We start from the raw sequence: 22041 nt of genomic DNA, 5'->3' as shown, positions 1-22041 counted from the left end.
GAACATTTTTTATATGACCCTCAATAGCTTTTGATTTCTCCTTCCAAAAACTTCCTATTTGTATCCTTTGACCATTTACCAATTAAGAATGAATCATATTCTTATAAATTTGAGTTGGTTAAATATTTGAGATATGAGGCCTTTATCTGAAAAATGGTCTATGAAATCCCCATACCCCCATTCCAATTTTCTGCTTTCCTTCTAATCTTGGCTATACTGGTTTTACTTATATTAAATCATTATAATTTAGTGTTATCAAAATTATCCTTTTTATATCACACAATCCTATCTCTTGCTTATTTATAGATTCTTCTCCTGTCCATAAATATGATAGATATGTGTTCCATATTCTTCTAGTTTTCTTATTATGTCTCCCTTTATATCTAGGTCATATAACCATTTTGATCTTAGTCAGTGGTGTAAGATATTGCTCTATACCTGGTTTCTGCCAGACTGCTTTCCAGTTTTCCTAGCAATTTTTTACCAAATAGTTAGTTCTTATATCAAAAGCTTGGAGCTTTACATTTTCAAACTGCTTAACTGTTTTTTTTTTTTGTTCTAAGGTAGATTTTCTTCCTGGAGGCTGGTTTCGGGATGGAGTAGGGTGAGATAATTTCCAGAAATTAAAACAAAAGGCATCAATAAAGGTATTAATTTTAATACAATTTGAATGAAACAAAGGCTCATATCTCAAGTGGGAGGAAGCAGAGGGTCATAGGGTTCTGGCCTGAATCATAAAATCACTTGAGTAAGAGCAAGATGTAAACTAACATAATATCTTCATTTTGGTTCTTCTTGGAGAAGTGAATTGCTGCAAAGATGATTTTAGTATAAGATTTCCTTGTAAGTAGAATGGGTGAATATTCCTATAACTCATATGTTCCCAAAGTGGGTGATGTTGCCCTCTGGGAGGTGCTGGAATAATTTAAGGGCCAGTAGCAGCCTCAGATGCAATTAAGATCAATAAAAATGAGGACGCAGTAGAAGCATAAGGAAAAAAAAGATAAGAAAATTGTGAAAAACCATTCGTGCAAGTTTCATCTCTTATGTAACAGAGTTAAAGACATAGCAATTACATTATTTTCCAAATAATTACACAAAATGCAAGTTATAACCTATCAGTGGTCAATTCTGCTGAGAAGTCTTAACAAACAAGTGTTGGCTGATGATTATGTCATGTATTATTGGGAAGTCCAGCATGCATTGTCAGGAATATGTGTGTGTAATGAGTTGTTTACAATACGATACTATACCATTACATGATACAATTTTGCATCATCAAAATTTCAATGCAGGAAAAAAATCCACAAATTTACAATAAATTATTAAATTTAAGATGCATCATTTAAAAAAACTGTAGTTTTTGAAATGATGCAGATTTCAAAAAGAACTCCTAAAGGGTTAAAGAAAGTAGATTTTGAGGTGAACTGAGTAATTTTTTGAAAAGGGGGTGGTAGGACAAATAAGTTTGGGAACCTTTGCTATAACTCATTTGTCATAGAGTATACAGTGTTCTTTGGCATGTAAAATAGTAGAAAGAACCTTGGACTGAGATTGGAGCCCAGATTTAACATTAATTACCAGCATGGCTTTGGGTAAGTTACTTCATAGTTCTGGATCTCTGTTTATTCATCTGTAAAATGGGGATAATAATTTTTGCACTATCTCCCTGGTATTGTAAGATTGTTGGAAAAATGGTTCATAAATGTTCAAGTACAATGTAAATTTGAGTTGTAACTATCATTAAGTAAAATATCTCTTTGATGTACCATCTGAAATCTCCTCTGATCTCTCCTCACAGCATGGAGATGGCCAAGGTTCTTGAAAATAATCTTAGTGGACCACAAGCCTTGGTAGAACATCCCAGGCTAAAAAGTATACTATCACAAGTCTGGTGATGGATCATCTGTGTCTCATTTAAGGACTCCCCCTAGACAGATTGGGAGATCATTACTAGGAAAAGTGGTAGTCAGGAACTAGACAGGACTTCCAGCAGGTAGTGTTTCTCAAGGTTTCTCAGAGCCTGACACACATTGTAGTTTTCCACAACTACCAGAAGGTGGCATCAACCATCGATCCTCTTGCTCTTCCCACAGTTTTTCCATCCAAAGGACAAAGCATGTAACTTAACCAATGCCTTCTTCCTAGAACAAAAGCTGAGGTAGACTCCATTCCAAGAAGGGAATGTTTCAGACTTTTATTTTTTTGGTCCCATTAAAGCCCAAACATGGCACTAGACCAGAGGCTCTCCGTTTTGAAGCTCCATTCCTAGCACTGTGGTTTTCTCTACCCTCTGTTATCACTAAGGGCTCAAGAACACATCCTCTGCTCTTTTTCTAGTCATTCTCATCTTTGACACCACAGTGGTAAATCTATAGTATGAAGACCTCTTTTTCCCAGGGACCCAAGAAGTACATTTTGTGTTTAATTCAACGTTCTTTATGAGTCTAGGGAGTCTGACAAAATTCCCCAATTGCTTCTCAAGCCACTGAAAATCCTTCTAGGATTAGCTGTATGGAATTATTCAGATTATTGAGGGACACTTCCTACCTTTCCAGTACAAAAAGGATGCTAAGCTCTCCCTAGTTTTGCTATCTACAGGGAAGCCAGAGGCAGAAGAAAAAAAAATCTTCATTATGTGTACAAGTCATCATATTAAAATATATTTATTTTGAATTTCTTAGCTATTTCTTTCTAGAAAAATATTTTTCAACACTTCAAGAGGAGTTACTTGGATGATTGTAAAAACCATAGAAGTAAGGGATTGTTATTAGTGTTATAATGTTGTCAGTTTCTTAGTAAAAGAAATGATTTTTGTAGACTAGTCAACAGAATGGAGGTTTTGTAAGACTATCACTTTGAAAGACATTTAACAAAGAAGGAGTTTATTCCTACCCAACTCAATCTGCAGAATCAATAGTAAGGAAGAAGCTATTTGGCAAGAGCTGAACAGAGTGAGGCTTCCTCTCCCCTCTGCTTCTTTCATTGCTCTGAGTCCCTTAGGGGGATTCCCCAGGTCTCCCATGTGTCTTTTACTTCCCTACCTACTTTTCAAAGAAAAACAGTCGGGTCTTTCTTTCAATCCCTGCACTGTCACTGCCTTCCCCATCTTAAACTCTCTAGACAGCAGTCATTACTATCTCAGACTCCTTTTTCCCTGGCCCCCTTTGACCTTTCTCACATGACCATGTGAATTGAATTCCAGGTAGGGACAGACATTAAGAGACAGGAGTAAAGGTCACAAACAAATTCTTATAAACTTTACACTTTTTTGAGATCATGACATGGACCAACTTGTTCCTGCTTTTCCTAAGGATTCATTTTTCTAGGAGGCTGTGTTTGCCAGGTACTCCCTAGGCTACCATTTCTGTTTGAAAAACTTTCATGGACATCATCACTTCAGCCAAGGACAGCTTTCATTGAATTTGGCTTTCCTTACTCCCTTGACTCAGGTAGGAGCCACACTTAGCAACTTATACTTTCCTGGGCCATTGTCACTTTATATCCCAACCCTTGGGAGTCTAAATGGATGATGCTTTCAGCCTGAGTTGAGATTACCAATCCATACACTTATCATTGCAATGTGTACTATAGGGATGGATTAGGGCTGAATGATAGGACCTTCAAAGAGCTTCATTGTATCATTGTGTCACTATTTAGGGAAGGAAAAAGGTTGGAATAAGCTGTACTCTGAAACCTAGGATTGTGTTTAGACTCAGTTAGCCCCATAACTAAGGTGAGCTGACTGGGGCTTTGTCCTAGGGTGTCAAAATTTATATTGTATTGATACCAATTATACTCCTTTAGTAAGTGGAAACAACTGAACTTAGCACCTATGTAGGGAGAATAATTCAAATAAGAAACTACAAGCAGAGTACTTTCTCCTTCCTGCTGCTGCCCCTCTCTGATCCAGGTTTCAGTAAGTATGTTTGGCCCTTGGATTTGTAGTTTGCCAACCCCTGCTCTGGATGGTCATTTCAAGTTAATCTCTTGTGTAGGGAATATTACAGAATATAACAAGTCATTTCAAGGACCTGCTTGAGTATTTACAGAACAAGATATAGCATATTATCTCAAGAACTACTGTGATTTTAAACAATTTTTCCCTAGTTATAACGTCTAGATCAAGCAGTTTTAGTTCCTGAAGGAAGGGGCCACTCAGCCCCCTCCCACCTTTCCTCACTCTGCCTCCCATCTACACTTTACAGACACATCTTAATTGGTAATGTTTATTTGCATGTTCTCTCCCCCATTACCTTGGTAATTCCTTGAGAACAAGGACTGTCTTTTCCTTTTCTTCATATCACCAGTACTCACAACAGTCTCTGGCACATAACAGGTACTTAATAAATGTTTATTGACTGATGGATGGACTGAGGTTGAAGGTGTCTCACTGAGACCTTCTCACTCCACCCAATTGAAGCCATTGTAAATCAAATAATACAGGAAAACTGTACAGAATTTGTGTATTCAGGTAACAAAGTACTGATTGACTTCACATGTTGAGAAGAAAACACACCACAATGAGGGCTTGAGGTAATAGCATTCAAAAGATCATCCCATCTGTCCAGGGTTCTTAAGGGGAAGAAATAGCTGAATTCTGTGACCTAATCTGCCAGTGACATTGAGATTGGAAGAGTAAACTCTGAACCATTTTCTACACTTTGTTATATTTGTTAGTATTCAATATTCTGGATTCCCTGATATTCACAGATCATGCATATAGCACTTTACAAAATGCTTACAACAACCTTGTTAAATAGGTACTATTATCCCCATTTTACAGATGAGTAAATGAGTCTCTGAGAAGTTACAGGATGGCCCCAATCATATAGGTGTTAAGAACTAGACCCTGGGCTTAAAGTCATCTTCTGGTTTCCAGACGGAGGCTTTTGTTATGTTGATGATGCATCTCACCCATAAGAATCTTGAAAGAGAGAGACCACAGGGATGGAATAAGGTCTCATTCACCTTGAGTATGGCTTTGGGGACAATGACTCTTCTCTAGCCTTAGATAGAAGAAAAATAAATGACAGGAAGAAAGGGTTCTTCTGGTATTTTGGAGTTCAAAGAGACCAGCATATCAGAAACAAAAGTGATACAATTAGGCAGGAATGAGCAGCCTCAGAAGAAAGAAATACATTCTACTACCAGCACATAGACTTGGCTGAAAAGGTTTATCACAGGGTAGCTCAGAGGAGTTCTCAAGCTCCTCTGGAAGATATCAGTGAGTGCTTGGGGAAACAGAAGATGGCATTCACTGGACAAGACATTAAATGACTGGAAGGTTGACTGAAGATAAGAGTGGTTGAAGCAGCGATATGAACAGAGTGGATCAGTAAAGATCATACCTTCAAGGGTACAAAGCTCAGTACAACAGTTTTAAGAAAGGGGCTTCACAATGAAAGGTGGTGAAGTAGATAGAGTGCTGATTCTGGAATCAGGAGGACCTGAGTTCAAATTTGATTTCAAATACTTACTAGTTGTGTAACCTTGGGCAACTCACTTAACTCTGTTTGCCTCAATTCCTTATCTGTAAAAAAAAAAAAAAGCTGGAAAAGGCAATGGCAAACCTCTCTAGTAACTTTGCAAGAAAACCCCAAAAATAAAGTCAGAAAGATTGAAAATAAGTGAATAACAACAAGAGTATGAAATTCCAGAATGTCAGAACTTGAGTAAGTAGAAGGATTTGCCTTTGTACCCCTAGCATCTGGAACAGGGCCTGATACTTAGTAGGTGTTCAATCAGTGTTTGTTGATTGATTAATATTTGTATCATAAATACAAGTCAGGAAGAAAGTCATGGGATTTAGTGTTGGGAGGGATTTTTTTTTATTTAGCTTCTACAAGTACAATCATGTTAAACATATTTCCACATTAGTCATGTTGTGAAAGAAGAAACAGAAAAAGGAAAACCACAAGAAAAGAAAGGCAAAAACAAAGTGAAAATAGTCTGCTTCAATCTGCATTCAGACTCTATAGCTCTTTCCCTAGATGTGGACAGTATTTTCCAGCATGACTTTTTTAGAATTGTCTCAGATCACTGTATTGCTGAGAAGAGCTTATTTTATCGAGGTTGGTCAGTGCACAATGTTGTCGTTACCGTGTACAAAGTTCTGCTGGTTCTGCTTACTTCACTCAGCTTCAGTTCATGTAAGTCTTTCCAGGTTTTTCTGAAATCTGCCTGTTCATCTTTTCTTATAGAATATATACATATATATACCACATATGCCACAACTTCTTCGAACATTCCCCAACTGAAGGGCATTCCCTCAATTTCTGATTCTTTGCATCACAAAAAGGGCTGCTATAAATATTTTTGCACAGTTTTGTTCTTTTTCCTTTTTTATTGATCTCTTTGGGATGCAGACCTAGTGTCGAATTGCTGAGTCCAAGGCGCAATTTGATTGTCCTTTGGGCATGGTTCCAAATTGCTCTCCAGAATGGTTGGATCAGTTCACAACTCCACCAACAATGCATTGATGTCAAATTTTTGTTGGGAAGGGTTTTAGAGATCATTTGCTACAGTCCCTTCTTTTATAGTTGGGGAAACTGAGGATCTAAGAGGTCAAGTGAACAAACACAAATTTAAGAAGAAAGATTATGGGTTGGGTTGAGGTGCCAGAGGGGCATCTATGAAAGAGACTATAGGATCTTAGATTTGAGACTGGAAGGGACCTTGGAAGTCATACAGATCTCATGTTCAAAACTCAAACTGATCTGTTAGTTTATCAATAGCGATGTTATCTCCAATTATATAGTTGGCAAACCGTCAAGAACTATATATGCTATGCAATTCTTGTCCATATCTTCCCATAAACTTAACTCAAAATTTCACCCACTTTTGTGCTTAGGTCTTTAACCACAGTCTCCTGGTATTAAGAAGAGAACTTGGAGTACTTGGACTGTCTGCCTATCATCCCTCACTACATGATCGACCCACATTCTTCTTTAATCATGCATTTCCCTGATGACATTCATTATTAATTCTTCCAAGTACCTTGTTTATTATATATTGTAGCCTGCTCATACCTGCCATTTGTCTTTTCATTGATTGCCCTCTGTGTGATATTAATTTTCAATTCTTCAAAGACTTGTGTTCTATGACTGGAAGCCATGTAATATAATAGTAAAACATCATATGAGACAAGGGTGAAGGAAGGGACATTGGGAGAAGACATCTGAGCAATGTGAGATGAAGAGGAGGAGAGAAAAGGAATTCTCAGCAAATGACCTCCATTTTTTCAGTGAAATACAGTTCAAGGGTCTCAGCTGAGAAGGTGAGGGAAGAGGGAGCCATGGAAGCTTTGTTAAGGGATTAAAAGGGTCTGGAAAAGCTGCTGCAATGAGTGAGGTAGTTAATTGATTACGAAGGTCTAAAAGGACTGCCTGGCCACAGTGAAGTTTGTTGTTCAATCATTTCAGTCATGTCTGACTCTTTGTGACTCCATATGAAGATTTCTTGGCAAAGATACTGGAGTGGTTTGCCATTTTCTTCTCCCGTTCATTTTCCAGAGGGAGAAACTAAAGAGTATAGGGTTCAATGACTTGTCCAGGGTCACATAGTAAGTGTCTGAGGTCACATTTGAGCTCTGGAAGAGGAGTCTTTCTGACTCCTGGCATTCTATCCACTGTGCCACCTAGCTGCTCTAGAAGAAATACCAAAAGTTTGAAGTGGATACAGTCAACAATTTTCTAATTGACTTCAGCTCTGTTCAGTAGTACTGATTAGGAGACAAGGGAGCTAATCCAAGGTTGAGCCTTGGCAAGGGATGATCAGCAATAGGGTAAGGAGGCAAGGAGCTGGAGTATAGAGAGTAATGGAGGGTTGAAATGGTTCACCCAGGGTAGAGATAATCAATGGAGGAGAACATAAACAATGTACAGTTATTCCTTCCACATTGTGGGGATTAGGGGCACAGTACCCCCTCAATCTAGAAAATCTGCACAAAAATTTTTGGCCCTCCTTTCATACCAGAAAAAAATCTGAATTTTTCTTTTTCTTTTATGGATGTTTACAGTACCTTATTGTAAAGTTAGGGTTGATATCATGCAATACTATCCATCTAGTTTTATGTGTATTTATGTACTTACATATATATACACATACATGTGTATGTATAATATGTGTTTTGCATTTCCCACTTTCTAATTTTTTTCTGTGGTCTGCTGACCTTCATGTGTTGTCTGTGAGTCCTGCAAAACTCCCCCCAAAATTCTCATTTAATTTCGTATGCCAAACTGCAAAATGTTGAAACCATGATGGGGAAAGTCATACTGTGGAAAGGATAAATGTATGTTAAGTGACTTATTCAAGATCACACTGCTAATAAGTAGCAGAGTAGCGAAGTTAAGGTTTCACACCTTGGTCCCTGGAGTTCAATCTATCCCTCTTCTCACTTCACAATGTTTCTTCTATATCCACAGTCAGGGTTTATGGATCTACTCTCAGTGATGGAAGAGAATATCTGAACATTAAGAAAAGTCTTAGGGTCTAATCTCAAACTCCTAGTAAGAATATAGCTTAGAAATCCTTCTCTAGCACATGACAGCTAAAAACATTCTGATATGGATAGCAATCTAATGTATTTATCATATAATATTACTGTGTAAAAAATTATTGTCTGTATTGGTACCTTACCTTCCCACTAAACTGTGAGTGAACACTATGAGGTCAGTGACCTTTTATTATCTAAGCTTTGCAAGTTCCTCAGCATCTAACAGTAAGAATAAATATTTAATTGAGTGCATGATTGGATAAGATCTGCCATCCTTGGTGCCTGGGTTAAATTTTTCCTAGGGCCTATTACATAAAGATACCCTTTGACAAAGTTCAGGATCATGGGATCATAGAATTAGATAGGTGAGACCTTCAAGGTCACCTAGTCTAGACTCCTCATTTTATAGTTGAGGTAAACTTGAAGGCCCAGAGAAATTAAGGGAAAAGCCCAATTTTACTCAGGTGTGTCAGAATCAGAATCTGAGTCAAAAACCCTGATCTCTTTCCACTGCATCATGGGACTTCTTACTTTCTCTGCTCTTTGCAAAGCAGGAACACTCATGCTAGGTCCTCCATAGAACTAAGTCATGAAGCCAAAAGCCTGGTCCCTGTTAACCCATAGGCAATTCTGCCTTGTTAGACCTATCCTAGTAGGAGAAAAATAGCTGTGGTCTGAGCCCTGAACAACGCAAAATGACTTAGGTCTTGAGAAAGAGTAAAGCAACATATGGGGCATAATTCTCACCATGTTTGGAGGCTACTGTAGGGAGAATGAAGTGAACTGAATCATCAAGCAAAGTTTTTCATGTGGCTTCTTCCCTTTCCTTCTAAGGCCAGTGATATAGTGAGAGACAGCAGAACACTATGGAATCTACTCAAGGAACAGGTATGCACAAGAAATAAACAAGAGCCTATTCATGTCTTCTCACCCCTGTTTGTCTAGGCTATGTAGCAAGGAAAATAAACATTGTACATCCGGGAGCACTTCAGAGTATCTCCCAGGGATTTTGGCAGGTTCCTGTCTCCTTGAGAGAGGCCTCCTCCATGCTGCAGGACCCAAAGGAGCCATGCTTGAAGTGGGTTGGGCAGAGCAGATGCCTGGGGTCCCAGAGAGTATTCCAATTCTCTCTGGGAACAATAAAAATCACCAGGCTGAAGGGGTTCAGACAAACAAAGTTAGATCTTTCTAGAAACAGACATTTCGTGGTCAGGTAAGGGACATTTGAAAAGATTCAAAGGTCTCCTACAAAACAAAAAATCCAAGTGCTGTAAACTCTAAAATATATAATAAATTTCACAGTTCCAGTAACAAACAACAAATGCTATACAAAATCAGGAGAAAAAAACTTGAAATATAAAAGAAAGGAAATTCAAGTAACTTAAGACTTTTTTGTACCCATTAGATGCCACAAGAAGGAATAGGATAATGAGTTATGAAGAGCAAAGAAATTCAAGAAATAACTAAAGATGACATACCCTGCAAATCTCAACCTAATCATAATGAACCAAAGGATGGATATTTAATCAAAAGAGGTGTTTAAAGCACTACTAGAAAGAGAACTAGATCTAAACAATATATTTGCTTTTCAAACACCCTAGACCAAAAAAAAAAAAATACAAGACAGGTAAATAAAAAAAGCAGCCGAGGACAATAACGACAGAGAGATCATAAAGAGTTTTCTTCCTAAAAGTCCGCAAGAAGACAAGGGTAAAACTAAAGGCTAAATAGTGAAGATGGTGGAGAAATAGGCTTGCAATATTGTGGACTAAATCTTGTGACACTTTGCCTAGGGTGAATCCACATTTTTGTGAGAGTCCATAAAAGAATGGGAAGATCCATAAAAGGGGCAAGTAGAGTAGAAAAAGAAGGCATAGGGGAATATAAAATGCATCCTAATCAAACAAAAGGTTAAAAATTTAGGGGAAATAACTCCTGTATTCTCTCAGGACAAAGATAAGCTATTGGATAATGGATATTGATACAAAGAAGGAAATAGGAGAGCTAAAGGGGGAAATCTTGTTTCAGTGGTTTAAAGGCATATCACCACTGAATCCTTCCATTAAGGAATGGATACATTCAATAAAAAAGAGATTGAGGCTTCACAATAGGTAAAAACCACAGGGATTTGGTGTTTGAGAGCCCACTTATCCTGCCTCAAGAGAAGGGGAAATGGAGTTCCTGGAGCAACTGAAATCATTAGAATGAGAAAGTATGGACTCAGGGAGAGACTTCAGGACAGTTGGGAGAGTGACCATAGGGAAGGCAAATATTAATAATGAATTGTACAATCAAGGACATAAGAAAGTTCCTTCCATGGGGCAATATTATCTATAGGAAATGCTATTTCTGAAAGTGAGAAAGAACAGAAAAATAAGGGGACAGTGAGTGAAATCTACAAAGCAGTACAATATAAATTCTCTAGAAGAAGGAATCCAAAAACAGGTACCTTAGAAATTTTAACTCCATGAAGAATGCAGATACTAAATAAGTATACAGACCATGAATTAAAGAATAAAAGTCCAGAATGGAAAGAAAGGGAAGATAAAAGGTGAAGATAAGGAGTGAAAGAAATCCTTTTTTGAAAAACAGCACAGAAAATGAAATTTTAAAAATTAATGAGGAAAATATGTTGAAGGAGAAGGGAAAATTTACTTGATTACTAAACTGAAAAGAAGAAAGAATGAAATAAGTAGATAAAAGAAAGAAAAAGAAACTAATAAGTTAAGCAAAGCTTCAAAAGTAGGAAAAGGGATAGCAAATAGTGTAGGTTAGAAGAAAAGGATCTTGAAGATGACAAGAAGAAAGCCATTAAGAACAGAGTTGTTTTGGAATAGATTAAGTTAAAATAGTCAATGAGAGAAAACAGGAAGAGGCAGAAAAATCTTAATTTGGGAAAAAATACAGACAGATGGAGGAAAATGTAAATTTAACTCTCAAAATTTTAAATGTAAATGGATTAAATAGTCAAATAAAATGAAAAATCAGTGACGGATTTGATAAGAAAACAAAAATCCACTATCTGTTGATTTCAAGAAACACACTTAAGAAACAAAGATGCATACAGAATAAAATGAGGTACTGGAGCAAAATGTATTATGTATAAGGTGAAAACATAAGAGCAAGAGCTGCAATTATGCTCCCAGATAAAAGAAAAACAAATATGCACAACATAAAAAGGGAAAGGCAAGGAAACTTCATTATGTTGAAACAAACCACAATAACAAACCAATATCCATATTCAACTCATATGCTCCAAATGTTTTAGCATATAAACTGATAAAAGAAAAATAGAATGAATTATAAGAAGATGTAGACAGTAATACCATAGTAACAAAAGATTCCAAAATAACCAGAAGAGAAATTGAATTAATTTCTGGAAAGATTAGAAATAAAAAACTTAGTACAACTTCTAAGCAGTACTACAAGACAATATATGTATTTCTCACCAGGGTGTGGAACTTTTAAAAAAACTGGACCATACATTAGGGCACAAAGATATTGCAATAAAAAGGCAGAAATAGTAAGTGCACCCTTTACAGATCAAAACACACTAGAAATAGTAATCTGTTCAGAGATCACAAAAAAATAAAGACCCAAATGGAGACTTAGCAATGTATTCACAAATAGCAATTGGGTCTAGGAACAATCATAAAAGCAATCACTAATTATGTGAAAGGAAATTATAATGATGAAACAAAATACTCAAAATTTGAGATGCAGCTAAAGTACTTTTCAGGGGGAACAATAATATTTCTAAAAATATACACGAACATATTAGAAAAAGGGAGGATTAATGAATTGAATATGCGCTTTAAAACCTTAGGAAGCAAACCTAAAATAAGCACAAACAAGGAGATATTAAAAATTAGAGAACTAGGTAAATTGAAAACAAAAAAAAAGTACAGAAATGTTAAACCAAAAACTGGTCCTTTGAAAAAAATGATAAAATTAATAAATCTTTGACCTATTTGATTAAAGAGGACAGAAAATCAAATCCACAAAAGAGCAAAGGAACAAGATAAAGACATAAGAAAATTAGAAGAAGTAAAAAAGAATGATCAGAACCTATTATGCATAATTAGATTTGACCAAATAGAAGACAATAACTTAATGTGACAATGAAAAATATTTTTAAAAATTCAAAAGATTAATAAAAGGAAAAAATATAAGGTATCTGAAAACTAATCTAAGAGAAACCATTTATCAATGAATCATCTGAATGCTATGATCAAAAAAAGAGCCTAGATATCTGTAATGGTAATTTAAATGGAAAGATCTTTCCCATTCTTTAATAAGCTCATGTGACCTGCCTGGATCACATGGAAGTCTGAGTCACATGAGTCTGTGTTGGGGGGAGTTTGCTGGAGAGTAGAACAGTAAAGGGTGGAACAGGAAGGATGGAACAGGAAGAGGCAGAACTGGAGCAGAGCTGAGAGGAAGTTGGTCAGACTAGTCAGAGCTTGGAAGGAGAGAGGAAGCAGGCATCTAAGACTGTGAGTTTGTTTGTGGGAAGGTCTGATAATGTGTATTTACTTCTTGGTTACTATAACAGATTTGGCTTTCTCGTGTTAGGATTTGGCTTTCTGGTGTCTGAATAAATGTTTTCCTTCTTTCTTCTATATGGAGAGTCTGTTATACTTTGTGATTCAGAACTATGCCGGCATATTCATAGTCATCCTCAGTGCTGTGAATATTGCCTTGGTGATACAATATCCTATTTTAAGACATTATAAAAGGAAACTGCCCAGATCTCTTAGAATCAGAGGGAAAATTAGAAATAGAAATAATCTGTAGGTCATCTCCTGAAAGAAATTCAAAATAAAAACTCCCAGGAATATTGGAGCCCAAATGCTGAGCTTTCAGGCCAAAGCTGTGAGCTGCCAAAAGGAAAGAAATCAAGTACTGATGGACCATAATCAGGATCACACATGATTTTGTAGCCTCTGCTATAAAGAACCAGAGAGTTTGGAACAGAATATGCAAGAAAGCAAAGAACAGGGACCTACAGCCAAGAATAACTTACCCAGCAAAACTGAGTGCAATACTACAGAGGGAAAAATGGATCCCTAATAACAAAGAGGAACATTCCTGAGGAAAAAACCAGAGCTATATAGAAACTTTGAAGTTCAACCAAGGGAGTCAAGATAAACATAAAATGGTAAATAGAAATAAACAATGATAAAGGACTAAAAAGGAATAAACTACTTACATTCAAACATGGAGAGATAATATAGGTGTCCCTCTGAACCTTGTCATCTTCAAGACTCAAAGAGAGAGTCTAATTAAACAAGGCCTAGAAGTGGTTCTATTGTGACTTTATCATCTTGAAGAAAGAATGGAAAGAAAGGGGAAGAAGAATGCACTATGGGGCAATGGAAAGGAAGATTAGGGAAAATTACTTCACATAATCAGGGCATGCATCTATACAATAGGAGGGTGAAATTGGGGGAGCAACTGACCCTTCAACCTCACTCTCATCTGAACCGGTTAAAGGAAGGAAAAATACATACATATCCGCATAGAATTAGGTACTGAAAGAAAATTCACTCAATAGGGAAATAAGAGGGAAAAGGGAGAATAAGGAGGAAGAATTAGAGGAAAGGTAGATTAGGGGAGGGATTGGTCCTAAGCAAAACAAACTCTGCCTATACACAAAAATATTTAGAGCTCTTTTTGAGGTAACAAAGAAGGGAAATCTGAGGAAGCATCCATAAACTGGGAAGTGGCTAAAAAATTATGATGTACAAATGTTGTATTATAAGAAATGGTGGAGATGGTTTCAGAGAAATCTCAGAAGACTTGCATGAACTGATTAAGAATGAAGTGGATAAAACTAGTAGAACAATTTATGCAATGACAACAATATGGCAAAGGTAAATAACTTTGAAAGAATTGGGAACTTTTATTAGTATTTTGACCAATCATGACTCAGAGGACCAGTTTCATGAAATATCATTGACAGGGAAATAAAGGACTCAGAGTTCAAAATGAGAAAAAAAAATTAGACATGGACAGTGCGGAATGTATTTTGCTTGACTGTATTTGCTTGAATGTATTTTGCTAAAAAAAAATGTTTAAGGGGCTTACATAAGGTCACAAAGACAGTGATTGGAAGATATGAGGTTTGAATTCTGGTCCACTGATTAAATCCACTAATTCTGAGAGCAAAGATGGAGAAAAGGCCATGAGATTTGGCAACAGATCATTAGTAACCTTGAAGAGAGCAGTTTCTTTTGATTGATGAGGTTAGTAACAAGACTGAAGCAGGACTGAAAAGAAGGAAAAGAAAAGCAGTGAAGGCTGAAATTATAGTCATCTTTCTCATGAAAGGGAAGCAAAGGAATAAGCATTTATTAAATGCCTACTATGTGTGAAGCATGTAGTATAGTGCTTGGCCAATTATATTCCCAGCACTATGCTACATACTTCACAAATATTAGAAGAAATTTAACAAAATTTATATAATAATATATAATAAAAAATAAAAGGGATGATTGGAACAAATAAGGGTTTTGTGGTTTTCCCAATTAATTAATTAATTAGTTTTTAGTTTTCACCATTTATTTTCAAAAGATTTTGTGTTTCAAATTTTCTCCCTATCTCTCCCTCCCCACCATACCAATATGGCATGCATTCTGATTATCCCTTCCCCCAGTCTGCCCTCCCTTTAATCACCACCCCCTTTTATCCCCTTCCTCCTTACTTTCTTGTAGGGCAAGATAGATTTCTATACCCCATTGTCTACACATCTTATTTGTCAGTTGTATGTAAAAACAATTTTTAACATTTGTTTTTAAAACTTTGAGTTCCAAATTCTCTCCTTTCTTCCCTCCCCATCCACTCTCATTGAGAAGGCAAGCAAGTTAATATAGGTTATACATGTGTAGTTATGCAAAACACTACCATAATAGTCATGTTATGAAAGTCTAACTGTATTTTCCCCTGATTCTATCCTCCCACTTATTGTTTTCTCCTTTGACCCTGATCCTTTTCAAAAGTGTTTGCTTCTGACTGCCTCTCCCTCACTTGTCCCTCCCTTCTATCATTATACCCTCTCCCTTTATCCCTTTCCTCCTTACTTTTATGTAGCATAAAATAACCAATTGAGTGTGTATGTTATTACCTCCTTAAGCCAAATCTGATGAGAATAAGGTTCATTTATTCCCTCTCACCTTCCCCCTCTTCCCCTCCATTGTGAAACCTTTTTCTTGCCTCTTTTGTATGAGATAATTTACCCCATTCTATCTTTTCCTTTCTCTTTCTCCCAATATTTTCCTCTCACCCCTTTTTATTTTTAGATATCATCCCTTCATGTTCAACTCACCCTGTGCCATCTATCTATCTATCTATCTATCTATCTATCTATCTATCTATCTATCTATCTATCTATCTATCTATCGTCTATCTGTCTGACTGTCCATCTATCTATACTTCCTCCAACTAACCTAATACTGAGAAAGGTTTCATGAGTTACAAATATCATCTTTCCATGTAAGAATGTAAACAGTTCAACTTTAATAAGTGTCTTATGATTTTTCTTTTCTGTTTACCTTGTCATGCTTCTTTTGATTTTTATATTTGAAAATCAAATTTTCTATTCAACTCTGGTCTTTTCCACAAGAATGCTTGAAAGTGTTCTATTTCATTGAAATTCCATTTTTTCCCCTGAAGTATTATACTCAGTTTTGCTGGGTAGGTGATTCTTCGTTTTAATCCTTGCTACTTTTACCTCTGGAATATCATATTCCAAGCCCTTCAATCCCATAATGTAGAAACTGCTAGATCTTGTGTTATCCTGATTTTATTTCCACAATACTAAAATTGTTTCTTTCTGGCTACTTGCAATATTTTTTCCTTGATGTGGGAACTCCGGAATTTGGCTACAATATTTCTAAGAGTTTTCCATTGGGAATCTCTTTTCAGAGGCAATCAGTAGATTCTTTCAATTTCTATTTTACCCTCTGGTTCTAGAATATCGGGGCAGTTTTCCTTGATAATTTCTTGAAAGATGATGTCTAGGCTCTTTTTTTGATCATGGCTTTCAGGTTGTCCAATAAATTTTAAATTCTCTCTCCTGGATCTATTTTCTAGGTCAGTAGTTTTTTTAATGCGATATTTCACATAGTTTTCTATTTTTCCTTCTTTTGATCCTGTTTTATAATTTCTTGATTTCTTATAAAGTCATTAGTATCGTTTGCTCCATTCTAATTTTGAAGGAATTATTTTCTTCAGTGAGCTTTTGGATCTCCTTTTCCATTTGACCAATTCTGTTTTTTTAGGCATTTTTCTCCTCATTGGCTTTTTGGACTTTTTTTTTTTTTTTTTTTTACCATTTGGGTTAGTCTCTTTTTTAAGGTGTTATTTTCTTCGGTATTTTTTGGGTCTCCTTTAGCAAGCTGTTGACTTATGTTTCATGATTTTCTTGCATCATTCTCATTTCTCTTCCCAATTTTTGCTCTACTTCTCTTACTTGATTTTCAGAATCCTTTTTGAGCTCTTCCATGGCCTGTGATCAATTCATATTTTTCTTGGAGGCTTTTGATGTAGGAGCTCTGCTTTGTTATCTTCTGGTTGTATGTTTTGATTTTCTCTGTCAGCAAAGTAAGATTTTATAGTCTGAGTTTTTTTTAAATGTCATTTGCTTACCTTCCCAGCGAAATACTTGACTTTCTAACTCTTTGTCAAGGTAGGACTCTGCTTCTAGTGGGGGTAGGTTTACTGTCCCAGGTTTCAGGTAATCCTCCACTGTCTGTGGGCCCAGAGCTCTGGAAGTAGTTACTGCTGCTGCTGTTACAGTCACATTCACTGCCCCTGGGGCTGAGACCAGACTTCAACCAGACCATGCTCCTCTTTTACCCAGGTCTCACAGAATTTTCCCATTGACCTCCTATGTTGTTTTTGGTGTTTGTGGGTTGAGAAGTTTGGAATCCGCCACAGTTGCCAATGATTCTGTCCCCAGAAGTCTGTTCCAGTCAGTCTGTGCAGCCCATGCCAAACTGTACTCTGCTCCCAACCCGATGTGATATACCCTTCCTGTGGACCTTCTAGGTAGCCTTGGGCTGGAGATTTGTTTCACTCTGTAATTTTGTGGGTTTGGTAGCTCTAGAATTTGTTTAGAGTCTTTTTATAGGTATTTGGAAGGGTTTAGGAGAGAGCTCAAGCAAGTCCTTGCTTTTACTCTGTCATATGGGCTCTGCCCCCCTATTTTTGTTATTTTTTAAAGCATTTAGGAGACATGAATGTGTTTGTAGGCAGTAGAGAAGCAGCCAGTAGACTGGGAGAAATTAAAGATTAGAGAAAGCCAGCATGACAGAGGAGATAAACTGTTAGAGAAGAGGGGATGAAATAGCATCACATATGTATATAAAGGGGTTTGCCTTGGCATGAAAAAGGGCCATCTCTTCATCTGAGACAAGTTATGGTTTGTCCTTCATTCTCAAAGAGGACTATGACATCATGGAGATGATGACATGACTTGCAATTTATTTTGATTTGAGTGAGAGAGGTCTGCAAAGTCACTAGCCTCACTTTCTCCTCCATAGTTATCTGAGTCCAGGGGACAGATATTCATTAGGACAACTGGAGATGGCCCAGGATGCAATGAGAGACCTTGGCTCTTTAAAGCAAAGATCTTTTCAGGTTCTCACTTTGAGTGAGTCAAAGATGAAGGAAGAGATAGTGGGTGAAGACATCTGAGCAATGTGAGATGAGGAGGGCAGAAAAGGAACTCTCAACAGATGACCTTGAAAGGGTGAGGAAAGAGGGAGGGAGTTTTGATGAGGGATTGAAAGGGTTTGGAAAAGCTGCTGTGGTGAGTAAGGTAGTGAATTGATTACGAAGGTATAAAAGGATTACCTGACTGCAGTGAAGTTAAGATTGGTTGTTCAGTCACCTCAGTTATGTATGACTCTTTGTGACCTCTTATGGGTTGTTTCTGGTTTTTTGTTTTTTGTTTTTTTACAAGGAGTAGACTGGTTTGCTATTTCCTTCTCTGGCTCATTTGTAGGGGAAAAACTGAGGCAAAGAGGGTTCAGTGACTTGCCCAGGGTCACACAGCTAGTAAGTGTCTGAGACTAGATTTGAACTCAGGAAGATACCAGGCCCAGGAATTCTATCTACTATACCACCTAGCTTCCCCACAAGTTGAGATTATAACTCAGGTGCCATCTTCGCCATGAAGCCTTTCCTGACATCTCTTTCCCTACCCCTAAATAAAAATATTCTTCCTTTATATCTCTTTGGATCTCTCCTTTGCAGGTATCTCACTCTTCTTTATTTCACAGGCTTTTGTGAACATATAATTTCTTTCTACTCTGTTGTAAGCTCCTTGAGAGTAAGATATATCATATCTATATTTGTAATCCTGTTCCGTTACATAAAATAGGTGCTTAATGAATATTTGTGAGGCTCTGCTATATGCTACTAGTAGGTCATGATTCATCGCCTGATGTAGATCACGCTCCCAGACCTCACAGAAAAAAAAGCCTCTTCTTCATCCCCAATGTGGTGATCAGACCTATGATAAAAACCTTTCAAGGTTCTATGAATATGCCTTTAGGTATGGATATGATGGTCCCTGTGGAGTAGCCTCTGAAAATGGAGGGGCTGTTGATTTATATCCTACAGTGAACTGATGACAGGAGATTAGTTGACCAAAAAAGAAGAGTATGGGAGGAAAAAAGAAAAGCCTGGGTTCTTAGTAACCCTAAGGAACAAAGAAGATGAGAATATCAAGAAAAGGCAGGAATGAGTCAAAATGAGGGTGGGCTATCTGCAATCAGAAGCTCAAAAGATAATTGTATAGACTAAAGACAAAGAAGAATCAGGCCTCAGAGACTCAGGAAAGACACATCTGGTCTCTTGTGTACCTGAAACAGGGTAGGTGAGAAACTGAAATGCCGTAGCAGAAAGGACCTATTTGCTCAAAGACTAGAAAAGTTTAGAAATGGATCAATTGGGTTGGATGCAGGGAAAGGGGAGAAAAGGGAATTCACATAGGAAACAGAAGGAGTAATAGATGTTAGAATTAAAGAAAAACAAATTTATCTAGTAAACGAAAGGTAGTTCAAACTTTTATTAATTTATTTCATTGTTTTTCACCCTTGCTAGGTATAAAGTGAAAGTTCAAAGTTATTTTGATTTGTATTTGTCTTATTATTTTTTTTTTGCCCAACCAAATCTAGATACCGTTTTTAACTCTATGAAGAAAAGGCTGGAAAGGCAAGAAAATGTGATGGGTCATTTGGAGTCTTTGAACTAGGCAGGACTCAGTAGCAGCAGTGGTCAGGTTTGAAGGGGCCCTCTCTGGGGAGGACCAGGTACTTGGACTGCTTTTCTGTCAGCTTGGGTAGCTTCACTTTCAGTTTGCTAAGGGGGCCTCAGTCACAGCTTCATCCAGCTTCTTGGAAAAGAAGTTCACTCCCCCAGGATACTCATCCAAGTGGGTCTATAGCTCAATCTAGGCCGATGCCTGGTTGCTGAAGGAGTTGCTCATCACAAAACTGAGATGGCCATAGCACAGCCCAGGTTGACTTGACAGCCTTCTGCCAGCAGGATGATCCACTGCCCATTCTTCAGCTTATAGCAGTCCACCTGAGGTTTCATGTATACCCTCTCCACAGAATTTTGATTCACCACTTTATGGCATTACATACTATGGCATCATCCTTCATCTGCCCAAAGTGCCTGCCCAAGATGATGTCTACACATCCTATGGTAGTGACAAAGACGTTTCCCTCTTTGCGGGCTTCATCCATGGTAGTCACCTCATAGCTCTCCATAGAGGCATGCAGTGTCCTGATGGAGTCTATCTCTATGATGATAACTTGAGCATGAAAGCCTCAAAGGGCCTGAGCACAGCCCTTGCCCACATCACCATAACCTGCCACCACAGCCATGTTGCCTGCAATCATGACATTTGTGGCTTATTTGATGCCATGAATGAAGGACTCATGACAGCCATACAGGTTGTCAATTTTGCCAGTTTTGGCAATGGCAGCTGCTGTGTGGTCCTGGGTGGAGAAAATATTGCAACTGAACCACTATATCTAAGCTCCCAGGGCCACTAGTGTCTCAATAAGAACAGCTATTTCCATGGTCATGTGAAGGCAGCCAGCAATCCGGGCACCCTTCAGTGGCTTGGAGGCTGAGTACATCTCTCAAAGTTTCATCAAGCCAGGCACCTCATTCTCTGCTGTGTCCAGGGCCTTGAATCCCCAGGCAGCCAGGCTGATGTCAGTGACTTTGTAGAGCAATTTTTCAGACATATTATGACCTCCTCCACAGTTACTTAATGACTTAGCAGAGACCACCTCACAGAGACTTCAGGGATGGAAGGCTGAGGGAGGCATCAGGCAGTGCCAGGAAGGGCTATTTGTCTTATTATTAGTCCAATAGTCCAAGTGTGTATGTGTGTGCGTGAAGGTGGGTGATGAATGAAGTAGGATCATGTCTAGGTGAGTAAAGAAGACATGCATGTGAGAAATATTGTGGAGAACTGCATAGTCTAGCCAAAAAGCATTTTGAATACATCTTTCCTGTACAGATAACAGTATACTTATACATTGAAAAAAGTAAGAAAAAAATATTCACATGTAGAGATCTGAGTTTTTCAATGATTTGTTAATTTCACATACAGTACTTTTTCTAAAATAATACCTTTATACTCTTGCATGTTGATCATTTGTACTGAAACTCAAGTTGTATTTCCTATTTTTCTTGTAACAGTACGCCCAATAATAAATCTCCTTAATTGCCTCCCCTGCATTTCTGTGACAATACTGTTACAACCTCTGGTTTTCAAAATTCTGGACAAAGAACAAATCATTAATCCAATCTAATGATAACACAGGTAATGGATTCTATGCAATAATAACTCCAAGCAGAGCAGAACAGCCACCAACTTTTTGGCAAAGTTCAAAACTTCAGGAATCCATCGACTCTGATTTAATGCCCTTATTTGTTTCCTCATGAGGGGGAATCTATCAAAGACATGTGGAAGGTCAGTTTCCTCCCAGATTTGACACAGTATTTAAAGGGGTCTTAAAGAGTCTTTAGCATGTGTGTCAGGTAATTTTTGCTCTTAAAATGCATCATGAAAACATACATGCTGTTCTAGGTAACATGAAATAGGGAAAACCTCAGAAGCATTATAATATAGGAATACATAAGAAATCTCATTTTGTTCTTTTGTGCATAATCAAGAATTTCATTGAGGAGGCCTCAGGGTCACAGTTCATAGGATTACATATTTAGAGTGGAACAGACAATAGTTAGTCCAAGATAAGGAAACTGAGACTCTGGGAGGCTAAGTGACAGGCTCACATTATATAGATAGTAATAAGAGAAGCCAAGTTTTTGAATTTAGCTCCTCTGACAACAAATTCATACCATATTGCAGGATTCTGGGATTTGATGCAACTAGCACAGTAGTTTCTTCAGAGAAGGATGCCTCACCATCCTGGAACTGTATTAAGGCCTCAAGAGATTTCACATGTGTGTGTTCAGCCTCTATTTTCATTTTAGTTCAATGAAGACAGGGC

The 22041-nt window shown here is 37.5% G+C and overlaps 1 pseudogene; it reads right to left on the bottom strand.

Annotated features, from left to right (window-relative positions):
* Window positions 1-19767: 19767 nt before the first annotated feature.
* Window positions 19768-20766, bottom strand: LOC140501437 (adenosylhomocysteinase-like; annotated as a pseudogene).
* Between the last annotated feature and the right edge of the window lie 1275 nt (window positions 20767-22041).

This window comes from Notamacropus eugenii, chromosome 1 (assembly GCF_028372415.1).
Source record: "Notamacropus eugenii isolate mMacEug1 chromosome 1, mMacEug1.pri_v2, whole genome shotgun sequence".
Classification (NCBI taxonomy): domain Eukaryota; kingdom Metazoa; phylum Chordata; class Mammalia; order Diprotodontia; family Macropodidae; genus Notamacropus; species Notamacropus eugenii.
Note: the sequence above shows the minus strand (reverse complement) of the source record. Positions and strands in the feature narration are given on the sequence as shown.